Raw genomic sequence first — 23,632 nt, forward strand, 5'->3', positions numbered from 1 at the left:
CCCAGCGGGAGGCCCGGGGGTTCGGGGCGCCCGGGAGGGGCCCGGGCCGGGCCGAGGGAGGGCGAGTGGGTTCCCGCGGGGACGTCCCATCCCTCCGTCCTGGACTCTGCTCCGGGCCCCGCTCGGCTCCCCCGTGGACAGGACGCGCCCGCCGCCTAGTTTCGGGGTGCGGCGGACCCGGGACCCCCCCCAGGGGCCTCCTCCTCGCGCGCCCAGGCCAAGGGGGCAGTTTGACTTTTGCCGCTCCGCGCGGGGAGGGCTGCGGGGCCCAGGGTTGACTGCGGGTTCGGCCCGGAGACCGGCGGCGCGTTTGCACCGGGCGGGTCAGGGGATGGGGTCAGTCCGGGAGCAAGAGCCGTGGGGGCGAAAACCCACTCCTGGCCACCCCAGGACCCTTGGAACATTGGTCCCAAGTATTTAGGAAAGGAGGGTTATTAGTATTTGAAGGTAGTTTAAAATGGTGCAGTTTTTTTTTTTTTTTTTTTAACTTTGAGAGAAGTTTAGTGACATGGGGAAAATGCTTTTATAAATGGCTTCCCAGACCTTTTTTTTTTTTTTAAAAAAAGCACAATTTTAAAAGCTTTGTCTAAGAGAATACTTGAGCAGTTGGGTTCTTTTTCCTGGGAAACATGATCTTAGTAGAAGAAAGATGTGGGCTGTTGGCCTCCAGACAGAGGGTGATGAGCATGCGGCTCTTATTAAAAATGAAAGCCAACGCCGAGAGCCTGCTGGGGGCTGGGAGGTGGGGCGGGCGGCGGGCCCAGGCTGCTAGAGGGACCCAGGATCCTGCAGCTTTTAAATTGCGGGCGCGGCTGCTCCGACTCGCTTAGGAATTGCTGAACTTCGTCTTCTCAGTTTGAAAGCTTCAGAGGGGTCTCCCGAGGATGCTGAGCACTCTCTTGATTTGGCCACTTCTTTGCCGCCCCCCCTCCCTCTTTCCAACCAATCCTCCTCCCGGACAGAGTTCGGCGTTAGCCTGTGCCTGTTACAGCTGCTTCTTGTATCCATTTCTGGTTAGTCTTAAGTATCTTCTTGAGGACATTGTCTAAAAAGCAGCTGCATGCCATTGACATTCAGACAGAACAGGGCCCCTTGGCCTTAGAAGGTGTAGGGGCCTTAAATGTTCTGAAGGTGACTTCATGGAGTGGCCGCCCTCTGTGGTCACCCTACCTGTGCGTGGCCCTGTCCTGGCGTATCTGCCAGGGGGACGCGCTGCAGCAGCCTGAAGACTGCTGGGTTAAAGGCAGTGTGGCCGGGTGGGAAAGTCCCCAGGAGTGTGGATTCTAGAACAGGCCTTCCTGGAGGGAGGGTGCTGCCCCACCCCAGGCTGGGGCCCCAGTGCAGACTCCACGCTGGGGAGCTACACCCTGCGCCTGGACGCGCGTCTGTGTGCCAGGACTGGGGAAGCAAACTGAAAGTAATGTTTTATTTTGGAAATTAGAAAAAGAGCATTCACCAAAGTAATCTGTTCCGTCCCTGCCGTAGACACGTGACTGATACACCTGCCTCCCATCCCCTCCGCACTTTGACCTCGTAAACAAGTGGTCTGACACAACAGGGCTTGAGTTACTTGCCCGAGGTTATGTCACGGAACGGCAGGGCCGCCTTTAGGCTTACATCCCTGGAACTCCCACCTCCACAGACCCGTCCGGGTGCTGAACGTCCGTGGATGCTATCCCTGGTCAAATCGGAGGTAGGTGGGAAATGTTGGAATTCTCCTAAACAGGGAAGGGGAAGATCAGAATGTGTGTTTAAGAGCCTGATTTCCTGGATTCCTTTGGAGGAGGGGTGTCCTTAACTCGCCCAATCACATTTACCCTGTTCATCAACCTTCAGCCCCGCTTAGGCTCTCACAGTGCAGACCCCACGGCAGAGCCCCTAGTGCTTGGCACTGAAGAGCCAGTGCAGGCCCATTGTCACCATCAAAACCCACCTCTGGTAAATTCAATGGCTTCTGCTTCCACGCTTTGCCTCCCTCTCTGGCCTTGTCAAAAACTCTTGTGATGTCCCTGTTATAAGGTATCGCCGGTGGACTGGTGTTTCTAGATCACAGCATGGGACGTGATTGGCTACATTTGACTGTTTCCTTTTTAATGACTTGTTTAATGTGAGGTCTTTAGCTACTCCATCTCATTGCAAGATTTTTGTTACAGTAAAGTTGGACTGAGTTTTCTAAAGACAGTTGCTCAGAAATTTCATGGGAATTGACTTTTGGTTAACCGAAGAGTGTTTGGGGTTTTAAATGGGTCGTTTCAAGTGGTAAAGTAACATGACCACGAGGCGTCTGTCCTTCCTAAAACCACTTCATCATAATTTCAAGATTGATTCTAAATTACCAATTTCAAAGTGCTGCATTTAGGCAGGTGCATTAATCGTTCACCTTCTGGCAGGCTTTCATGTAGTCATTTACAAGCGGCCATGTTTTGATTATCTTTGGCAAGCAAAGTGCAGGAGACGGGCACTCTCATAACCTTGGGGCAGTGTCTGTGTTTAGTTTTGGAGGCGGGAAGGCCGAGTTGATGGTGAAAGTTGGCCATTCTTTCTGCAGGGTCAAAGTGTATACCTGGCTATTAGGCTGCATGGATGCTGGGGTTAAATTGGCCACGTCTTTTCCCAAGTCTAGGTAGAAGGATTGCAGATAGGATATGTTTTAAATGTTACTGGTGGTGAATTGAAAGCAACACAACTATCCTTCAGTGTGTGACAGGCAGAAATCTACCTCCTGGCTAGCGTGCCCTGTGTCACTTAAGACTCAAAGTGGAGCTGGGTGCTCTTGGTGGGACAGTGTGCCTGCAGCCCAGAGGCCTGTCCCCAGTGACTGGGAAGGCTATGCATCATTGTTGGAGATGGTCTCGATTCCTTTCTGAAAGCGGGTAGGGAATGAAATGCATAATAAATAACAATAATGATGAATTATAAAATGAGCAGCAGTAACAAGCTGTACAAGGAAATACCTGTCCTGAGATCGATTACTCACCCCTGACTGTCTGCCCTCCTGGTTCTCAGCCAGGTGCTGGGAGCTGAGTACCGGCGCTGCAGCCACGGTGGCTCTTGTTCTCTTCCTCATGTCCTATTAGCTGACCTGACACTAAATCTGTCACCTGCTTTATGACATGCTTACCTTATTATTTTATAAGCTCCTCTACATCCCTGTAAGGAGAGTGGTATTGCCCCATCACACAGAAACTGACAGAGACACTGACATGGGAAACTGAGTGGGGAAGTGTGGCCAGCGTCTCAGCTTGGGCAAATCTAGATTTAAACAAAGGTCCAATAGAATCCAAAGCTGTTATTCTTTCCACCAAACCACCTTGATGCTCATAAGATCCAATAGATGAAAATCTACATTTCTGAAACGGAGACTAAGTCATTGGCTTCACATACACGTATTCATTTAAACACTTTTCACTTGTAGAAGGCCGTACTTGCTGGACTGGGGGCTCTGAAATCTCCATCTGAATTGATAGAAACAGATACATGCCGGATATGGAATCAAGAAGAAAATTAATTCAATTGACGTAAATTCATCTATGCTCAGCTTTTTATGGTACACTTAGTGGGAGTAAAATGAAGAGCTGTTTATTGACTCCTCATGTGAAGAATGTGCTGATGATTGGGTTAAGCTTTTCATAGATTGATTTCTGATTTAGGCCATTGTCCTAGTCTAATTGGAGTGATTGAGTGAACAAATGTGCATTTTATTAGGGAGCTACACATAATTTTTGCATTGAGAAATTAACCAGTTGTTATACTTTGTAAAATATGGTGTACTAGCATTGATTTTTGCCAAAATAGACAGAAGTCAGATTGTTAGAGGAAGACCGCGTCAGTTTGGGTTATGCACTTGTCAGTTTGGGAAGCAGGTGCCAAGATGAGATGGGAAGTGCAGGAAGAAACCCTGCAGAGGATGGTGGGGGAGCACCAGACCTCCAGGCAGGTCTGACCCCCGTGAGAGGAGGCGGAGGGAGCAGGGCTGGGGAGGAGGAGCCTCAGACCCAGCCCTGAGTTAGGCACAACCAGCCCAGTGCCAAGTGGACCCCCAGGGTGGCCCTGCGTGAGTACCCGCTTTGGTCATGACCCCTGAAGGGGTCCCGAAGGTGTCTCAGCAAGGAGGCTGTGGCTCACCTGTCTCCTCACCTGTCACCTTGAAGCGGCTCTCTCTGGCAGAGCTCCATCGCGTCCTCAGAGACAAAGTTTAGGGACTTAAAATTTTATGCATGTATTTTAGAGGTGGGGCCTCACTGTGTTGCCCAGGCTGGACTCAAACTACTGGGCTCAAGCGATCCTCCCACCTTGGCCTCCCCAGTATCTGGGACTACAGGTGCTGCCACCACGCCTGGCTAAGTTTAGTGACTTTTGATAATCCACAAAAACAAAAGGAACAGTAAAGACAATCCCAACTGTGACTCATTATGCGGCACGGGCGGGCGGGATTTTGGATTAGTTTTAGGAAGCGAACCACAGCCATCCTCCTTGGACTCCCTGCCGTGGCTGGCAGTGAGCTGGTGCAGGGAGGCGAAGTGCTGGTGTTCTGGGAATTTTCAAATGCACTACAATGATCAGGACACACGTGTTTCAGTGCACACAGGTTATTTTCAGTTTTCTAAATCAGGAGCTTATTACTATGACTTAAGTTCTAGAACATTGGTTAGAAAATATGTTTGTCGTGCAGTTCAGTTCCAGCTCCAGGCTAGCATTGCATTTTCCTGGAGCCCCAAAGCCTTTGTAACTTTTACTTCTTTTCTTTAAATGTTAGTGAATTATTGGGTCCCCGGGCGGTGGTTCACACCTGTAATGCCAGCACTTTGGGAGGCTGAGGCAGGTGGATCACTTGAGGTCAGGAGTTCGAGACCAGCCTGGCCAACATGATGAAACCCCATCTCTACTTAAAAAAAAAACACCCAAAAATTAACCAGGTGTGGTGGCGCATGCATAGGTCCCAGCTACTCGGGACGCTGAGGAAGGAGAATGCCTTGAACCTGGGAGGCGGACTGAGATCGTGCCACTGCACTCCAGCCTGGGTGACAGAGCCAGACTCCATCTCAATAAATAAACAAATAAATAAATGTTAGTGAATTATTCAGTATATAATGTTTCTTTTTGGTGAACAAAGCTATACAGGAAAATCGTAAACACAGATTCTGACAGGGTCCAGCTAGGAAGGTAAGTGAGAATGCAGACATGAGGCCTATGAAGGGGTGGCTGTGGTGAGCATGAGTGAGAGACTGAGGCCTCTTCCACAGGGTCTGGCTCACCTGACAACCCGCTACTGACCCCCAGCTGAGCAGGGCCAGGTGGGTATAGGACCAGAGTGACTCCATCTTTAGTCTTCCGAGAGAAGCCAGATATCTGGAGTTTTATATGCAATGTATTTATTTTTAACAAACTGCACACGCCAAATTACAAATGTTGCCACCTGAATTCAACTGGGGCTACTGTTTTTACAGTCTCTGGGCTACAGTATTTATTTCTTGAAACAAAGTAACTGAACTAATTAAATGAGAACAAAACAGGCACTTCCAAAATGCAGGAAGAGAGGGGGGAAAAATCCCAAGAATTTATGTGCAGATGAAACCAAAAGAATCATTGCCTCTGTCTCAGGGATGGCTGCTGGAAACAGCGTTCTCTGATGATGCTTAGAGGAAAGGAGAAGATGGTACTAAGAGAATAAGCATCAATTGGAAAACAACGTAACTCCACGTGTCTTTAAGGGCCTACGGGAGACCCTCCCGTAAGATCTATGCAAAGATACAGCCTGCAAAAAATAATGTTTTCAGAATGCATCCATACATTTACCAGAAGCACTTCTAATCTTGACCTGTTTACATGGAATGTTCTATGTCCATGTCTCTGGACACACGTGATCCACATACTCGTCAGCACTTGGCATTGCTGTTGATTTTCGCAAAGCTGGTAGATGCAAACTGTTGTGCAGTTGTGGTCTTGATTTACGCCTGCCTGCTGGATGAAAGTGAGCATCCTGCATATTTATTGGTTATGTGTGTCCTTCCCTGTGAAATTCCTGTTCATGTGCTTCATCCATTTTTCTTTTGGGTTATGTCTTTTTCTCACCTATTCCTTATATATAGTTTCCATATTATATATTTCCTTATAGATTCAGGATGTTCATCTTTGGCTGTAATGTGTGCATTATGTATTTTTCCCAGTTGGGTTTTATCTTTTCACTTTTTTTGTTTTGGTGAAAAGATAGTTTTAATGTAATGTATAATTTTATCCATCCTTCTTTTCTAGGTAGTGCCTTTTGCATGTTACTTTAAGTTCTTCCCAATTCTTGGGTCACAAATGTATTCTGTATTTTTCTGTAGAAGTTGTAAAGTTTGCTTTCTCTGCTTAAGCCCTTTATCTCTCTAGAGTTGACTGTGCAGGTCTTCCGAGGTGTCTTTTGATAAAGCACCGTGGTATTTCACATTCCACCTGACACTCTGCTTACATTTATTCCCAGGTGCCCTTATTATTGTTCTTGCTTTTGTAAATGGTGTTTTTTTTTTTCTTTTCTTTTGAGACAGAATCTTGCTCTGTCGCCCAGGCTGGAGTGCAGTGGCAGGATCTCAGTTCACTGCAACCTCTGCCTCCCGGGTTCAAGTGATTTTCCTGCTTCAGCCTCCCGAGTAGCTGAGATTACAGGCATACGCCACCATGCCGAGCTAATTTTTGTATTTTTAGTAGAGACAGGGTTTCACCATGTTGGCCAGGCTGGTCTCGAACTCCTGACCTCAAGTGATCCACCCACCTCGGCCTCCCAAAGTGTTGGAATTACAGGCGTGAGCCACCACGCCGGCCGTAAATTGTGTTTTTTATTTTTATTGATTTCTAAGTCTTTGCTGGTGTTCTGTAGAAATGCAGTTGACTTTTGGGTATTGATTTAACAGCTGATCACCTTGCCATTGCTTAACATTTATTTGTAGATTTTGGGGATTTTCTCAGTAGACATTCATGTCATGTGGGAGTGGTGAAGACTCTGTTTCTTCCTTATATCTTTCATATTTTTCCCTCCTGTTTTGCTGCCTGGGCCAGGCCCTCCTGAGCAGGGCTGTATGGAAGCGTGACAGGCCATCCTTGTCCTGTTCCTGATTTTAGGGAAATGCTTCTACCATGTTGCCTTCCGGTGTGGGTACAAACAGTGGCCACGTGGTTATGAATCGTCCCACTCTGCCTCCTTGAAGCAGAGGAGGCCTGGTGTGAGAAATACAAACAAAGTGACCCAAAAGCAAGGAGCTGGAGAGATGGAAGATCCACTGTCATGGGTCACCAGGGAGACGCAGAAACAAAACCACAGAGAGCTGCGGCCTCCCCCTGCCGGGACGGCGAAACTTAAAAGACTGTGGGGACAAGTGCTGGAGAAGATGTGGGGGCAGACAGAGCACTGGTGCCAGCGTGGCTGCTTTGGGAATGGCAGGAGCTGCAGGGAGATGGCATCGAGTGGCGGGTGCACCTGCCGTGTGCTTCCCGGGGGACATGCTGAGGCGTTCATAGTGGCATGTGTGTTAGAGTCAGACCCTGGGAGCTCTCTCAATGCCTGTCTCCAAATAAAATGAAAAATAACCTCGTGCTACATTTGCCATGGAAAGGGGAAGGAAGTAGCTCCTCCAGGCCGCAACATGTATGCGCCTCCGGAGGATAACGCTGGGTGGAAGGAGTGAGCCGCAGAAGTGTATGCAGCACCTGATTTCATCAAGGTAAAGCACGCGCACCAGCAAAACCCATGTGCCCTGAGGACTCCGGCTCTAGAACCTGGAAGGAGAACACAGGGCTTCTGCATCCTCTGCCTCCCGGGTTCAAGCGATTCTCCTGCCTCAGCCTCCCGAGTAGCTGGGATTACAGGCGCGCACCACCACGCCTGGCTAATTTTTGCATTTTCAGTAGAGACGGGGTTTCACCATGTTGGCCAGGCTGGTCTCGAACTCCTGACCTCAGGTGATCCTCCCACCTTGGCCTTCTAAAATGCTGGGATTACAGGCGTGAGCCACTGCACCTGGCCCAAGTTCTCAGTTTCTTGATACAAAGGTCAGAATATTTTCTTAATTTTTAAATCTCTACTATATCTGACAGTAAATCACCCTTTTCATTCCTAAAATGGTTTTACCTTTCTTTTCTAGATTCATCTCACAGAGGCTCATCTTTTTTATTAGTGTTCACAAAGAACCAGCTATTAGTCTTACTCATTTTCTCCACTGTGTCTTTGTTTCCGTATCACTAATTTCTGCTCATTGTCAGGATTTCCTTCTACACTCTTTGGGTTTATTCTGGTGTTCTCTTTCTAGGTTACTGAATTGAAACATTTTCTTTTCTATTTTCTCTAAGCTTAGTTTCTTAATTTTCAACTTTCTGTCATAAGTATTTTATTATTATTTTTTGAGACAGAGTCTCCCTCTGTCACGCAGGCTGGAGTGCAGTGGCGTGATCTCGGCTCACTGCAACCTCCGCCTCCCGGATTCAAGTGGTTCTCCTGCCTCAGCCACCCGAGTAGCTGGGATTATAGGCGTGTGCCACCATGCCTGGCTAACTTTTGTATTTTTAGTAGAGACAGGGTTTCACCATGTTGGCCAGGCTGGTCTTGAACTCCTGACCTCAGGCAATCCGCCCACCTCGGCCTCCCAGAGTGCTGGGATTACAGGCATGAGCCACCACGCCCAGTCCTGTCATAAGCATTTAAGTCTATGTAGCTTTCCTACTTAGTTCTGCTGTACTGTCGTCTTGTTTATTTTGATATGTAATATTTTCATTGTTCAGCATTTTACAATTTTATTATTCTTCCATGACCCATGAATGCATTTATGTCCAAAGGCATTGAGGATTTTAGGTTGTTTTTATTATGATTTCAGCTGAAAAGCCTCATGGTAAGAGGGATATAGTCTGTATAGCACTGAGTCTCTGGCATTTCTTTAAGGATTGAATTCTATTATGTATCTTCTGGCTTATAAAGTTGTGGTTAGGAAGCCAGCTGTCATTTCAGTTGTCCTTCCTGTGTCAGTAGTAAGCTTTTTGTCTGGCTGCTTTTATAGTCTCTTTATTTCTGGTGTTTTTCAACTTGACTGTGGTCTTTCTAGCATGGATTTCTTTTTGTTTATCCTGTTTTGGATTCATTGTACTTTCTGAAGATAAAGTATCATGTCTTTCAGCAATTCTGGAAAATTTTCAGCCATTATTTTGTTCAATACAGTCATTCTGCGGTATCCACTAGGGATTGGTTCCAGAACCCACCATGGATACCAAAATTAGTGGATGCTTAAGTTCCTGATATAAAATGGTGTCGTATTTGTATATAACCTGTGCACATTCTCCCATATATGTATTTTTTTTCTTTGTTTTTGAGATGGAGTCTCGCTCAGTCGCCCAAGCTGGAGTGCAGTGGCACGATCTTGGCTCACTGTAACCTCTGCCTCCCAGGTTCAAGCAATTCTCCAGCCTCAGCCTCCTGAGTAACTGGAATTACAGGCGCCCACCACCACGCCTGGGGTAATTTTTGTATTTTTAGTAGAGAAGGGGTTTCACCATATTGGCCAGGCTGGTTTTGAACTCTGACCTCATGATCTGCCCTCCTCGGCCTCCCTCCCATGTATTTTTAAATCATCTTTAGATTACTTATAATATCTAATACAATGCCTATATATAACTTCATTAATGTGGATTTAACATAGTAGAGAGCAGCAAATTCGAGTTTTGCTTTTAGGAATTTTTCCACCCAAATATCTTTGATCCACAGTTGGTTGAATCCACAAATGTGGAACCCCTAGATATGGGGGCTCAACCATACAGCATCTGCCTTATGCTTTGCTTTCTCATACCATCCTCCCAGCCACTTAAACTCTCGTTCATGTTTTTACCTTTCAGTCTTTTTATGCTTCATTCCAGGTTATTTCTTCAGCTCTGTCTTCCAATTTAGCAACTCTATCTTCATCTCCATCTACTGTGCTATTTAAATAGGTATACATTTTTTTTGAGATGGAGTCTTGCTCTGTCGCCCAGGCTGGAGTGCAGTGGTGCAATCTTGGCTCACTGCAACCTCCGCCTCCTGGGTTCAAGTGATTCTCCTGCCTCAGCCTGAAGAGTAGCTGGGATTACAGGTGCCCACCACCATGCCCGGCTAATTTTTGTATTTCTAGTAGAGACGGGGTTTCATCCATTTGGCCAGGCTGGTCTCAAATTCCTGACCTCAGGTGATCCACCTGGCTTGGCCTCGCAAAGTGCTGGGATTACAGGTGTGAGCCACCGTGCCCAGCCTCTGTGCTATTAATATTTAACCTGTTATTGTTGTTCTTCTTTTTCTTTTTTCTTTTTTTTTGTTGGTAGAGATGGGGTCTTGCTGTGTTGCCAGGGCTGGTCTTGAACTCCCAGGGTCAAGTGATCCTCTCACCTCAGCCTCCCAAGTGCTGGGATTACAGGCACCATGCCCAGCCTAACCTGTTCTTTTAATTTTCATTTTTTTAATAATTATATTTTTCATTCCTGAAAGTTCTCTTTGTTTTTTTCCAAGTTTGCCTCTCCTCTTGTTTGGTATTCTTTTCCTTACACTTATTTTTATTTTCTCTTTATGTCTAAACATACTTATTTTCTATACTGTAACTAATAATACCAAAGTAATACCGATAATAATATTAACAAATACTAAAATTTGAATTTCTTGAGGGTTGGACTCCGCCACTTGTTCTGCTGCCTCTTGCTCACTGATGCTTGCCTGTCACACGCTTTGTGATTTTGGATTGTGGGCTCATTTCACGTGGGCTTTGTCTGTGGATTCCTGCAAGGCTTGAAGGGAGCAAAGCCTCCCTGGAGAAGCCCTGCTCCTACCAGTAGTCCAGGAGTGGGACTGATCTAGAATTACTTTAGGCTGATTTCCTGAGCTCACAAAGGGGATGTCTAAAGATATAATTGACTTAGATGGAAAGTGATCCTACAGCAGAAATCTGAGATTGAAGAAATTGCTGATGGTGGAGGTGGATCTACATAAATCCGGATGAATGAAACCGTAATGAACAGTAGAAGGAATGTTACAGATTAGATATACCAAAATGACCAGGCTGTCTGGGGGGAAATTTTTTCTCACTCTAAAACTACCTGGTGGAGGACAACGTGTAATTTCAGGGTGTTTAAAGCTGGGAAGCCTCCCCACTGAGCACATCATTATCAAATGCTTTTCACCAGTTTTTGTTTTGTTTTGTTTTTTGTTTGTTTTATTTTTTTTTTGAGACAAAGTCTCACTCTGTTGCCCAAGCTGGAGTGCAGTGGCATGATCTTGGCTTACTGCAACCTCCGCCTCCAGGGCTCAAGTGATTCTTGTGCCTCAGTCTCCTGAGTAGCTGGGACTACAGGTGCATGCCATCACGCCCAGCTAATTTTTTGTATTTTAGCAGAGATGGGATTTGACCATGTTACCCAGGGTGGTCTTGAACTCCTGAGCTCAGGGGATCCACTTGCCTTGGCCTCCCAAAGTGCTGGGATTACAGGTGTGAGCCACCATGCCCAGCCCACCAGTTTTAACAGTTGCAAAATGTGACTCAGATTTTGTCCTTATAAACTTAACTTTTTGTCGACTTCCCTGTCACCCATCCCACCTGAGATGCTTTCTGCTACTTTAGCACAGGCAGACTAGGTTGCCATTTCAATTGGCTTTCTTCAGATGACTTGTATTCGGTAGCTGAAGAACTGCTGTACATATACATGGCATATGCCAGTAATAGTTAAAGGGCATGTGAGGTTTCAAAAGTAGAAAATAAATGTGAAGAAAAAGACTAGGAAGCACCTGAAATGGTGCTATTTTTTTTTTTTTTCTTTTTGAGATTCACTCTTGTTGCCCAGTCTGGAGTACAATGGTGCCATGTTGGCTCACCACAACTTCCGCCTCCCGGGTTCAAGTGATTCTCCTGCCTCAGCTTCCTGAGTAGCCGGGATTACAGGCATGCACCACCATGCCCTGCCATTTTTTTGTATTTTTAATAGAGACGGGGTTTCTCCTTGTTGGTCAGGCTGGCCTTGAACTCCCGACCTCGGGTGATCCACCCGCCTTGGCTTTCCAAAGTGCTGGGATTACAGGCATGAGCCACTGCGCCTGGCTGAAATGGTGCTATTCTTGGGATCTGGCTGAGGACATCTTCCCAGCAGGCCCATTCCCATCGTTGCTCTGGTATCACCGTCTTGTCCCCTCTATCTTCTGTCTCCACTGGTGTCCAGGACAGAAACCTGGGCCTCATCTATGACCCCGTTCCTCCATCTCCCACACCCCCTTCCCCATCTATGGCTCCTTGACCCTCACGATTCCCCTTGCCCGCCTCCTGCCCCACCGCCAGCCTCGCTTTCGACTGAGACTGCCCGTGGTCTTGCGTGGGGTCGCTCCAGCTCAGGTCCCATCACACTTGTTCCCCACAGAACAAGAGGCAGCCTTTCAGTGGCCCTGCGCTTTCCCCACCACTGCTTGCTCAGCACCCCTGTGACGATGCCTGCTGATGTCAGTGTCCCCCGACCTCACGCTCTGCACCCCCACACCCGGTCTTCAAGCTGCCCCACTGGCCACACTCTGCCTTGGACTTTAGCCTGCCTGGAACACACTTTCTCCTTTTGCCTGGTGACTTCGACCTGGATGTCACTTTGCCGAGGTGGCCTGCTCCTATCCTGAGTGTGAGTTAGATACACACACACTTAATTCACAACGGAGTCACGTCGTGGCTCTGTCTCTGCGGCCTGCCTGCTTCAGTTCACATTGCACTGCTGACCTTCCCATTTGCCCCCTCGAGGGAGGGCTGCACTGGGCTCCGCTGTGTGGACACAGCCAGCTGTGGCCAGCCCTGTCAATGGACACTGATGCCGCTCCGTTTTCCCAGTTATAAATATGATGGGCATCCTTGTACAGTTCTTCTCTAGTCAGTGTCTTGAAGGTAAAGTCTACAGGTGGATTGCTGAGTAAAGGGTCTTGCCATTTCAAAGACGTTAGACACGTTGTTGCTGATTTACCCTCTGCAAAGATCACGTCTGTTTCTACTCACACCAGTAGTATTTGAAAGAATGACGCTGTTGTATATGTTTAATAGTTTTTTATTTCCATTTGTCTTTTTTTTTTTTTTTTTTGAACACAGAGTTTTGCTCTGTTGCCCAGACTGGAGTGCAGTGGCGCAATCTCGATCTTGGCTCATTGCAACCTCCACCTCCCAGGTTCAAGCGATTCTTGTGCCTCAGCTTCTGGAGTAGCTGGGATTGAAGTTGCACGCCACCACACCTAGCTAATTTTTGTAATTTTTGTAGAGATGAGGTTTCACCATATTGGCCAGGCTGGTCTCAAACTCCTGGCCTCAAGCAACCTGCCCACCTCGGGTCCTAAAGTGCTAGGATTACAGGTGTGAGCCACCACGCTTGGCTTGTCTTCTAGTTTTGAAATTCAACATGCCACTGGCTGCAGTGTCTCATGCCTGTAATCCCAGCACTTTGGGAGGCTGAGGCGGGCTGATCACTCGAGGTCAGGAGTTCGAGACCAGCCTGACCAACATAGCAAAACCCTGTCTCTACTAAAAATACAAAAACTAGCTGGGTGTGGCAGTGTGTGCCTGTAATCCCAGCTTCTCAGAAGGCTGAGACATGAAAATTGCCTGAACCCAGGAGGTGGAGGTTGCAGTGAGCTGAGATTGTGCCACTGCACTCCAGCCTACAACAGAGTGAGACTCTATCTCAAAAAAAAAAAAAAAAATCCAACATGCTAAGACTGAGTAAAGCTTCATCTCCTGTGAATACCGTATAAAGCACAATTGATGCTGTACAGTATTTTATTTCAGCTGTGAAAAGGGACCGCGGGTGTCTGGCTGTGCTGGAGGAGGAGTCTGGTCTTTCTTGGTGGGAAGTGCTGGGTGGCCGTGGGCTTGGAGGCTGGGTTGTGGGGGTGTGGCCCAGGCAAGTTTCCTTCTCTGCTCTCGGCTGTGCACCTGTCTCCTTGTCTGTTCTCCTTCAGCAGTTTGTGAGGCTGCACATGTGAAAATGCCTTGTCAATGGCACAGTGGCACGTGGACCTGCTGCGCTGTGTGCGTGTCAGGGCGGCCATGTTGTGTGTGGCCGTCTGCACTCTGAGTCCTGGCTGGGCCGCCCGGGGATGATGGCACTTAGGGAAGAGTGACTGCAATCAATGAGCACCACGTTGAAAAGCAGAGCAATCTAGAAGCGACAGCCTGAGCTCTGCGCCTTTGTCCTGAGCTGGCCTTAGGACCTCTGGGCACCTGGTACTCTTGCTTCCCGTGAGCTCCCGTGTCCCCGCATCCTGGCATGTGGGCCTCTCCCTATGCTCCTGGGGTGGAACTGAGAAGACGTGGGTTCTGCCTGTCTCTGTTACTGTTTATTCTTGAAGAACAGGGCAGCATGACTCCGGGGCTGAGGACGCAGCCCTGCATCCCTTGCGTCCCCAGGCATCTCAGGAGCACTGTGGAAACTCAGGGTGTGGACTTGAGCTTCGACATCAGTTGGCACTGGCCTTTTGCACCCATGAAATTGATGTTTGTCTGTGGCCTCCCAGGCTGGTGCTGTGTTCCTGGACCAGCGTCCGATTCCCCTGCTGCTGAATCACTTCATGGCTCAGCACAGCTGAGGGCAGCAACTGTTGTGCCCTAGAGCCCGAGATCTGGGAGCGGCACGGGCGGCCACTGTTCCTGTGGAACACACTGGAGAGGCATCTGCAGGGGCGGGGTGGGGCTCCTGGTCAGCCTGTTCTTGTCTTGTTCTGGTGCCACTTCCTCAGGTATGCGAGGGCTGCCTTTGTAAGTCACTGGCAGGAAGACGGGAAAGGTGCTCTGCAGGTCTCTACTGCCAGGAGCTCAGCTTTGATCTTGAGTGCTGGCAGCTGTCCAGCTTTACTGGCAGGGATTCTGATGACTCAGAGACGGTAGCTACCCTTTTCCCAGTGGTATTGCCACTGAGTGTGGGATGGGTCACAGCTATGTCTATGGCCTTTTGCAAATCAACTTCAAAATTCGCAGTCACATTTATGGTAGGACAGATTCATTTCACAATGATTTTGCCAATTACCCTTGTTATTTCCACTCACATACATCTCCCCAAAGTGGAAACAAGGACACGTCTAGAGACAGGCGCTGGACGTCTCCTGCTCACTGGCATTAAGTGGGCAGGCGGCTTATTGCTGAGTGATGGTCCCTGGACGTTTCCAGTCGACTGTGTTTGACATGGTGGTGAATTGGACACGTGACAGGTGGCAATATGTTAACTGTTCGTAGCAAGGAAGATTTGTTTTCAGGCTGGTGGTTTGATTACAAGTTGGTCATTCTTAATGCCAGGGAGGGGGAAGAGAGAGAAAACGAAAGAGAGAGAATGAATGAGAGTAAATGTAAGAACTTTTTTTGGAAAAAAAGAAAATTGAGAAGGAAGTGATAGTAATTACTAATTGTTTTTACTTTGTCACTTATTATGTATTTATTTCCAGAAAGGGATCAGTTTTTCCTTCCTTCCAAGTTTTGTGGAAGAAAAAGAAAACTGAAAGTATTTAATAACTGTGTCATAATTTTTATTTTGTGCCTTGTGATTACATTGTATTTTGGGGAGTGGGTCAACTTTTTCTTAAATTAAGAAATGCTTTATATGAAAACACATACATAAAGTATTGAACCCCTGCACCTGCCTCAAGTGGAGAAATTAACCACTATAAATACTTTAGAAGGCAAAGGGTTGGTGAAGCTGAAAACTGCTAAAATTCTTAACATGCAGACAGAAAAGGGAGGTGGGAAGGATGTCGCCCTCAGAGAACGTGTCATACCTCAGCCTGTGCTGTCTGGGGCAGACTGCATGAGCCATGCAGCCCACAGAGGCATGCTGGAAACATGGCTGGTGGGAACTGAGATGTGTTCGTGGTGTGAAATGCACGCCGATCTCAGAGGCTTAATATGAAAGAGAATGTAAGTGATCTCATTCATATTCTTCTATATTGGTTACACGTAGAAATGATAATATTTTGGATATACTGGGTTAAATAAAATGTATTATTAATTTTTTTTTTTAGATGGAGTTTTGCTGTGTCGCCCAGGCTGGAGTGCAATGGCACAGTCTTGGCCCACTGCAACCTCTGCCTCCTGGGTTCAAGCGATTCTCCTGTCTCAGCCTCCTGAGTAGCTGGGATTACAGGTGCATGCCACCACGCCCGGCTAATTTTTGTATTTTTAATAGAGACGGGGGGTTTCATCATATTGGTCAGGCTGGTCTCGAACTCCTGACCTCAGGTGATCCACCTGCCTCAGCCTCCCAAAGTGCTGGGATTACAGGCGTGAGCCACCATGCACGGCCTATTAAAAACATTTTTTTGCCAATTTCTTTTTACTTTTGAATGTGGCCTCTAGCAATGTAAAGTTGCACACAGGCCGGCATTTGCAGCTCACGTGTGTTTGCCATGTTGGCGTGGTCCAGGGTCTAAGCCACTGCAGGGGCAGACCCTTGTCCCTTGGGTGAGTCCCTCATCTGGGGGCCCTGTGCCCAGGGCTGAGGGAGTGGTCAGTCTCAGCCTGTCATTCCCCGCCCTGCCGGGCCCCACATCTCCTTTGCATAATGGAGGTAATGCAGGAAAATGCTTAGAGCAGGGTCTGGCAAATGTGTTATTAGTGCTCTGTGTTATTAATAAAGCATTGTGATGTCTCTTGTGCAGTATGGAAATAGGTTTCGTTGATTGCACTCAGGATTTCAGATTGACACGTATTTCCATCTGGAAACTCTTGCACGCGTTTGCACTGGGAGATGAAGTGGTCCCTGTTGGCTCAAGGTGCAGTGAGAGGGTGGTGGGGGTAGACTCAGTCCCTTGCCGGGGTTGGCCAAGGCAGGCTTCCTCTTCCTCCCTCAGGTGTGTGTTATCGGAGGTTTCATTCCTGGAAAATCCAGTGTCTATGAAACCAACATACATGGCGTTTGCATCACAGTTGGAGTCAGATCTGAGCCCGGAGGGCAGGTGTCTGGTAAGACCCATGAAGGCTGCATTTCAGCCCCCCTCTAAGAACTAGCAGTGCCTTCCATCACTGCAACAGCAAACACACCTCCGTAAACATCTAGGGCAGCGAGCAGTCACATCCCGTGAGACTCAACTGGGTCAGAGGGCCCTTGGGTCTCCTCCAGCCACGGGTGCCCTGGTCTTGGGGGGTGGTGCCCCTGGGTGGGGCTTAAGGAGGTAGCTGCCCAGCTCTGCCTGTTGTCTCCATCCTCAGGGGCCTGGGGCAACTGCTGGCCACCAAGCAGTGTCCAGTGTCATAGCCCCTCGCTTGTCCCGTGGGGCCACCCATGAGATGCAGGATTCCTGGTTAGCCCCAACACCAGGCCCACACCCCCACGCAGGCCTGGAGGGCAGGAGAGAGCAAGCTTTCTCCTCCTTTATTTGTGAATTGTCAGCACCTAGAAACTTCAGCGGGCAAATGCTGAATTGCTGGAGACTGTGAAGCTGTGATACGCACAGAGTTGCTCCTTCCCTTCCTGGCTGGGGTGCTGGCCTGGGGAGCCTCCTGCCCGGGTCACTCCACTGCGCATGCTCCGCGGCCACCGTGAGGCTGACCTGCCTCAGACACCCTTCTCCTTGAGCCTCAAGGGCCTCATGGCCTGGACCTCCGTGATCAGCCAGAGGAGCCCAGAGTCCATGGTGCTGTGGCCTCCTGCCCACTCTGGGACCCCAGGGAGAGGGCCTGTCCTCGCTGAGCCTCCGACACCGGTTCTGAGCCTCTTGGACAACATTTTCTCTCCAGTTTACAAGTAGGAGCCCCTTGCATAAATAAGATGGGGAAAACCCCTGCAGATGACATGGCCGGGGCCCTGGGCCCCGGGAGCCATTTCTGTTCCTTGTCACTCAGCCTGGCCAGTCCTTGAGTTTTTCCCCAGAGTGTCCTCAATAAGGAAGAGCAAGCCTGGGTATTTTCTTCTGGTCAGTATTCCATTTTTTTGTTTTGTTTTGTTTTGTTTTGTTTTTTGTTTTGGAGATGGAGTTTCGCTCTGTTGCCCAGGCTGGAGTACAGTGGTATAATCTCGGCTCACTGCAGCCTCTGCCTCTTGGGTTCAAGCGATTCTCCTGCCTCAGGCACCCAAGTAGCTGAGGTTACAGGTGCCCACTGCCACACCCGGCTAATTTTTGTATTTTTAGTAGAGATGGGGTTTTGCCATGTTGGCCAGGCTGGTCTCAAACTTCTGACCGCAGGCAATCCACCTGCCTTGGCCTCCCAAAGTGCTGGGATTACTGGTGAGAGCCACTGTGCCTAGCTAATTTTGTATTTTTAGTAGAGAGACGGGGTTTCTCCATGTTGGTCGGGCTGGTCTTGAACTCCTGAGCTCAAGTAATCCGCTTGCCTCAGCCTCCCAAAGTGCTGGGATTACAAGTGTGAGCCACCGCGCCTGGCCAGCGTTCTGGTCTGTTTGTGATGGGTGTAAGAATCTGTCTCTTTAAAGAGGTGCCTCTGGCCAGGTGGTTACCTCTGTCACCATAGATGAGTCACCCAGTCTCAGCTCTCAGGCCTTCCTGGAGGTTCCCAGATAGTCCCCAGGGCTGGAGGCCTGTCGAAGGTGTAGCTCTGCCACGCCCTTTGATCTCTTCCTCCTCTCCTCTTCCCCACCCGCTTCCCCCTCCTTCCCCCTCCTTCCCCCTCCTCCTTCTCCTTCTCTCCTGGTGAGGGCATTTGGCCTCATAGATAAGCGGTTTCTAATGAGCTCACTGGTTTCCGATGGTGGGTGGGGAGTGACTCTGGGCTTTCTGTGCTGCCTCTTCGACCTCGTCCCTGTTTTCTGCTGTGCGGAGCACGGCCCTTTCCTAATCCGAAAGAGCCGCACAGTCCCTTCCAGTGCTGCCTGTGGTCTCGCCCAGCTGGCTGTGCTATTGCGGGACATGGGGCCCAGCCTCCTGCTCCTTCAGAGGCCTGGGGCGGGTGAGGCTGGGGTGCCCTGGTGCTGGATGCAGGGGTGCTGTGGTGCTGAATGCTGGGGTGCCCTGGTGCTGGACGTTGGGTGCCCAGGCACTGGATGCTGGGGTGGCCTGGTGCTGGATGCTGGGTGGCCTGGTGCTGGGTGGCCTGATGCTGGGTGCTGGGTGGTCTGGTGCTGGATGCTGGGTGGCCTGGTGCTGGGTGCTGGGTGGCCTGGTGCAGGATGCTGGGTGGCCTGGTGCTGGGTACTGGGTGCTCTGGTGGTGGATGCAGAGGCAGGGCTATCTGTGGGTCTGCCCTTGGGTGTGGGGCAAGCCAGGTCAGCATATTGCAAAGCACACGTTGGGCTGCTGCTTGTGTAATTGTCTCCTTGTCTCTGCTCTCTCCCTTCTCCCACCTCACATGGGATAGATCGGAGTTAACAGTGATGCCTTTGTTTTTTGTCAAAAGCATCATACTCATGCCCCGTGGCATTCTCTTTAAGGGAAGAGCTGGTTTTACTAAAGATGTGCTTCAATGCAGTGATGTGCGGTGCTGAGCAAGGCCGGGAACCTGGCCCCTGACCTGTGTACACTGGCCGGCCGTGCTCCCCTCACCCTGAGGCTAGACCTGAAATGGCATCCCCACCTCCCTCAGCCAACTGCAGCCCCTCTGGTAGCATGGAGCTCGCAGATGCTGGGTGCAGGAGGCCTGGGCCTGGGCCAGACGGGTTCCCTGCACAGCTGCTTTTGAGTCATTGATGCAGATGCAGAGACTCACTTCTCTGCTTCGTGTGTTCCTAGTTGGTCTCCAGTTCTTGAACAAATAACTTTCAATTACAATTTTTTTTCTACTTATGATTGCCAGTTTTTTTTTTTTTTTTTTTTTTTGAGACAGAGTCTTGCTCTGTCACCCATGCTAGAGTGCAATGGCATGATCTCAGCTCACTGCAACCTCCACCTCCCAGGTTCAAGCAATTCTCCTGTCTCAGCCTCACAAGTAGCTGTGATTACAGGCACACGCCACCATGCCCGGCTAATTTTTGTATTTTTAGTAGAGATGGTCTACCAAAAATCAGGCTGGTCTCAAACTCCTGACCTCAAGTGATCCACCCGCCTTGGCCTCCCAAAGTACAGAGATTACAGGCATAAGCTACCATGCCCAGTGCCAGTTTCTTATATAAGCTGATTTGGAGGAAGAAAAGGGCCTGTTGTTTGATGACTCTGTGGCCCCAGGCCCAGCCCTGTGGAAGCCTGGAGTGTATGGCCGGGGTTCGTGGCACAGGAGAGGGGAGCCACAGGTGAAGGTGCGCAGGTGCGCAGGGCTCCCGTGGGTGAGGGCACCGTGGCTCAGGGACGGGTAAGCAGTGTTTTCAGGAGCACTGAGGAGCGGGCCAGTGCTGGCAAGGGGGTTCCTTGGCAGCAGCTGATAGGAGGGAAGGTTGCCCGGTGAGGGGCTCCAAATACAGGCAGGGGTTTTTGCAAAGCCGGGGCAGCGACATGGCAATCGTGATGCCATAGGAAGCCGAAGCCTGCAAGGGGCACAGCTGGGTGGACGCAGCACCTGCAGCCAGAGACTGGTGGCTGAGCATGGGGGTGCCTGGCATGGAAACTCGCAGGGCTTGGAGCTGATGGTTAGGGGAGGGAGTCACCAATATCACCTCTGCTCCTCCTGGCAGTCCCCCTGCTGTGCTATCAAATATTAGGTCTTTATACTAGATCTTTTTTTATTAAAAAAATTTTTTTTAAAGATGGAGTCTTGCTCTGTTGCCCAGGCTGGAGTGCAGTGGCGTGGTCTCGGCTCACTGCAACCTCTGCCTCCCGGGTTCAAGTGATTCTCATGCCTCAGTCTCCCGAATAGCTGGGATTACAGCCATATGTTATCATGCCTGGCTATTTTTTGTATTTTTAGTAGAGATGGTTTCACCCTGTTGGCCAGGCTGGTCTTGAACTCCTGACCTCAAGTGATCCACCCGACTCAGCCTCCAAAAGTACTGGGATTACAAGCGTGAGCCATCACACCTGGCCAAATACTAGGCCTTATTCATTCTTTCTAACTAATTTTTATACCCATTAACCTCCCTCTACCCCCATAACCTTCCCAGCCTTCTCTGTCTTCATGAGTTCAGTTGTTTTGATTTTTACATCCCACAAATAAGTGGGAACATGTTATGCTTGTCTTTCTGTGCCTGGCTTATTGCACTTAATATAATGAGCTCCAGTTCCATCCATGTTGTTGCAAATGACAGAACCTCATTCTTTTTTATGGCTGAATAATACTCCATTGTGTATAAGAACCACATTTTCTTTATCCATCTGTCTCTTGATGGACATGTGGGTTACCTCCAAATCTTGGTTCTTATGAACAGTGCTAAACGAACATGGAAGTGCAGGTGTCTCTGATATACTGATTTCCTTTCTTTTGGGTATATACCTAAGAGTTAGATAGCTGGGTCACATGGTGGCTGTATTTTTAGTTTTCTGAGGAACCTCCAAACTGCTCTCAATAGTGGTTGTACTAACTCACATTCCCACCAACAGTGGTTTGCTGGAGATTTCATAGTGCAGGAACTGGCTAAACGTGGGTACTCCAAAGCAACCCTGCTAACCAGGTCAAGGCCCAGCTCCTTCTCTGTTTTTGCAGGTGAAGTAGTACTGGCTGTCACTCCATTGCCTTCTTGGTGCCTGTGGCCACTCTTGAGCTGCAATGGCCCCAGGCCTGAAATATTCACCATCTTCCTGCCCAGAAGCAGTCGCCAACCTCTGTTCTGGATGAAAAGACCCCAAAGAAACAACCAAATGCAGCCTAGGAACCTGGATTAGAGTCCAGGTTGAAACAGCAACTATCTCAGTGTTTCTGGGACAGCTGGGGAAATGCAAATGTAGGTTGACTGATAGATGATATCAGGGACTAAGGGTTAATTTTCTTAGTGTGCTAATTTTATTGTGATGATGAAGAAGGCCTTACTCTTAGCAGAGACACACTGAAATATTTGGGTATAAAGTGCTATGATGTCTGGAAGTAATGCTCAGGTGGTTGAGGAATAAAAGCGTGCGCACACACACGCACACACACACACACACACACAACTGCGCTCTCCTCAGATGTTAATTCTAATATAGGTAGTTGTATACAGAGTTTATTTATTTATTTATTTAGAGACAGAGTTTCGCTCTGTCACCCAGGCTGGAGTGTAGTGGCGTGATCTTAGCTCACCGCAACCTCCACCTCTCAGACTCAAGTGATTCTCCTGCCTCAGCCTCCCAAGTAGCTGGGACTATAGGCGCCTGCCATCACACCCACTGACTTTTGTATTTTTAGTAGAGACTGGGTTTCGCCATGTTGGCCAGGCTGGTCTCAAACTCCTGAGCTCAAGTGAACTCCTGCCTCAGCCTCCCACAGTGCTGGGATGACAGGCGTGAGCCACCACGCCCGGCCCATATACACGTTCTTGTTGTACTATTAATTCAACTTCTCTATACAAACTTTTCATTTAAAAAGTTGGAGAAAACATCGTGTTTTAGTTTTTTGTTTGTTTATTTTTGAGACAGAGTCTCACTCTTTCACCCGTATTGGAGTGCAGTGGCACAGTCGCAGCTCCCTGCAGCCTCAACCTCCCAGGCTCAAACGATCCTTCCACCTCAGCCTCCAAGTAGCTGGCACTACAGGTGCACACCACCACACCCAGCTAATTTTTAATTTTTTTGTAGAGATGGGGTCTTAATATATTGCCCAGGCAGGTCTCTAATTCCTGGGCTCAAGCAATCCTCCTGTCTCAGCCTTCCAAAATGTTGGAATGACAGGCTTGCATCACTGCACCCAGCTCGGTTTTACTTTTTAACATTTGTAAGGCTTTACTCCACCTGGAATTGTTTTTGTGTAGGATATATATATATGAAAGCTAATGTATGCTGGGCTTAATACCTAGGTGATGGGATGGTCTGTGCAGCAAACCACCGTGGCACACGTTTACCTGTGGAACAAACCTGCACATCCTGCACATGTACCCCGGAACTTAAAAGTTGAAGAAAAAAAGAAGCCTTAGCAGGGTAGCTAGATAAATGGTAAGATCAATCAATATTCTTATATATCAGCAACAAACAGGTAGAAAATGAATTATTTAAATACCAGTTACAGTAGCATCCAAAATATGAAGTACCAGGAACACATTAAACAGAACATGGGCCGGGCGTGGTGCTTCACGCCTGTAATCCCAGTACTTTGGGAGGCCAAGGCGAGCAGATGATGAGGTCAGGAGTTCGAAACCAGCTTGGCCAACATGGTGAAACCCCATCTCTACTGAAAATATAAAAATTAGCCAGGCATGGTGGCATGCACCTGTAATACCAGCTACTCAGGAGGCTGAGGTGGGAGGATGGCTTGAACCCGGAAGGCGGAGGTTGCAGTGAGCTTAGATCGTGTCATTGCACTCCAGCCTGAGCAATAGAGTGAGAACTTGTCTCAAAAAAAAAACAAAGTTTCTTATTGATTTTAAAAATCTTATCTGTACGTTGTTTCAGATTTTTAAACATTTATTTCTTTAACTTTTAGATTTTGAAGTGCACAGTCATGTCATCTGTGAATAACAACAGATTTGTTTTCCTTTTCAGTCCTTAGATTTCTATTGACTTTTCTTGTCGTCCTGTGCTGGCATCTCCAACAAGCATGGGACTGAGGTGATGAAGGCATGTTGGCGACAGAGGGTCCTCACCAAAGGGAAACCTTCCTTGTTACACTGCTAAGTGAAGTGGTTGTTGTGGGTTTTTTTTTTTTAA

At 48.6% G+C, this 23,632-nt stretch overlaps 1 protein-coding gene across 2 annotated transcripts in view; it reads left to right on the forward strand.

Moving 5' to 3' along the window:
- The window catches only part of AGPAT3 (1-acylglycerol-3-phosphate O-acyltransferase 3), a 121,955-nt gene that overhangs the window by 447 nt on the left and 97,876 nt on the right, over window positions 1-23,632 (forward strand). The window contains exons 1-2 of one of the 2 annotated variants that reach the window (XM_003823849.6): window positions 788-1,013; window positions 1,486-1,693. The exons of the other annotated variant lie outside the window; for it this stretch is intronic. The gene's annotated coding sequence lies outside the window, so the exon portion shown is untranslated. Of the gene's footprint in view, window positions 1-787; window positions 1,014-1,485; window positions 1,694-23,632 lie in introns of those variants that run through there. 2 annotated transcript variants of the gene reach the window in all.

This window comes from Pan paniscus, chromosome 22 (genome assembly GCF_029289425.2).
Source record: "Pan paniscus chromosome 22, NHGRI_mPanPan1-v2.0_pri, whole genome shotgun sequence".
NCBI classification, from domain to species: Eukaryota; Metazoa; Chordata; class Mammalia; order Primates; family Hominidae; genus Pan; species Pan paniscus.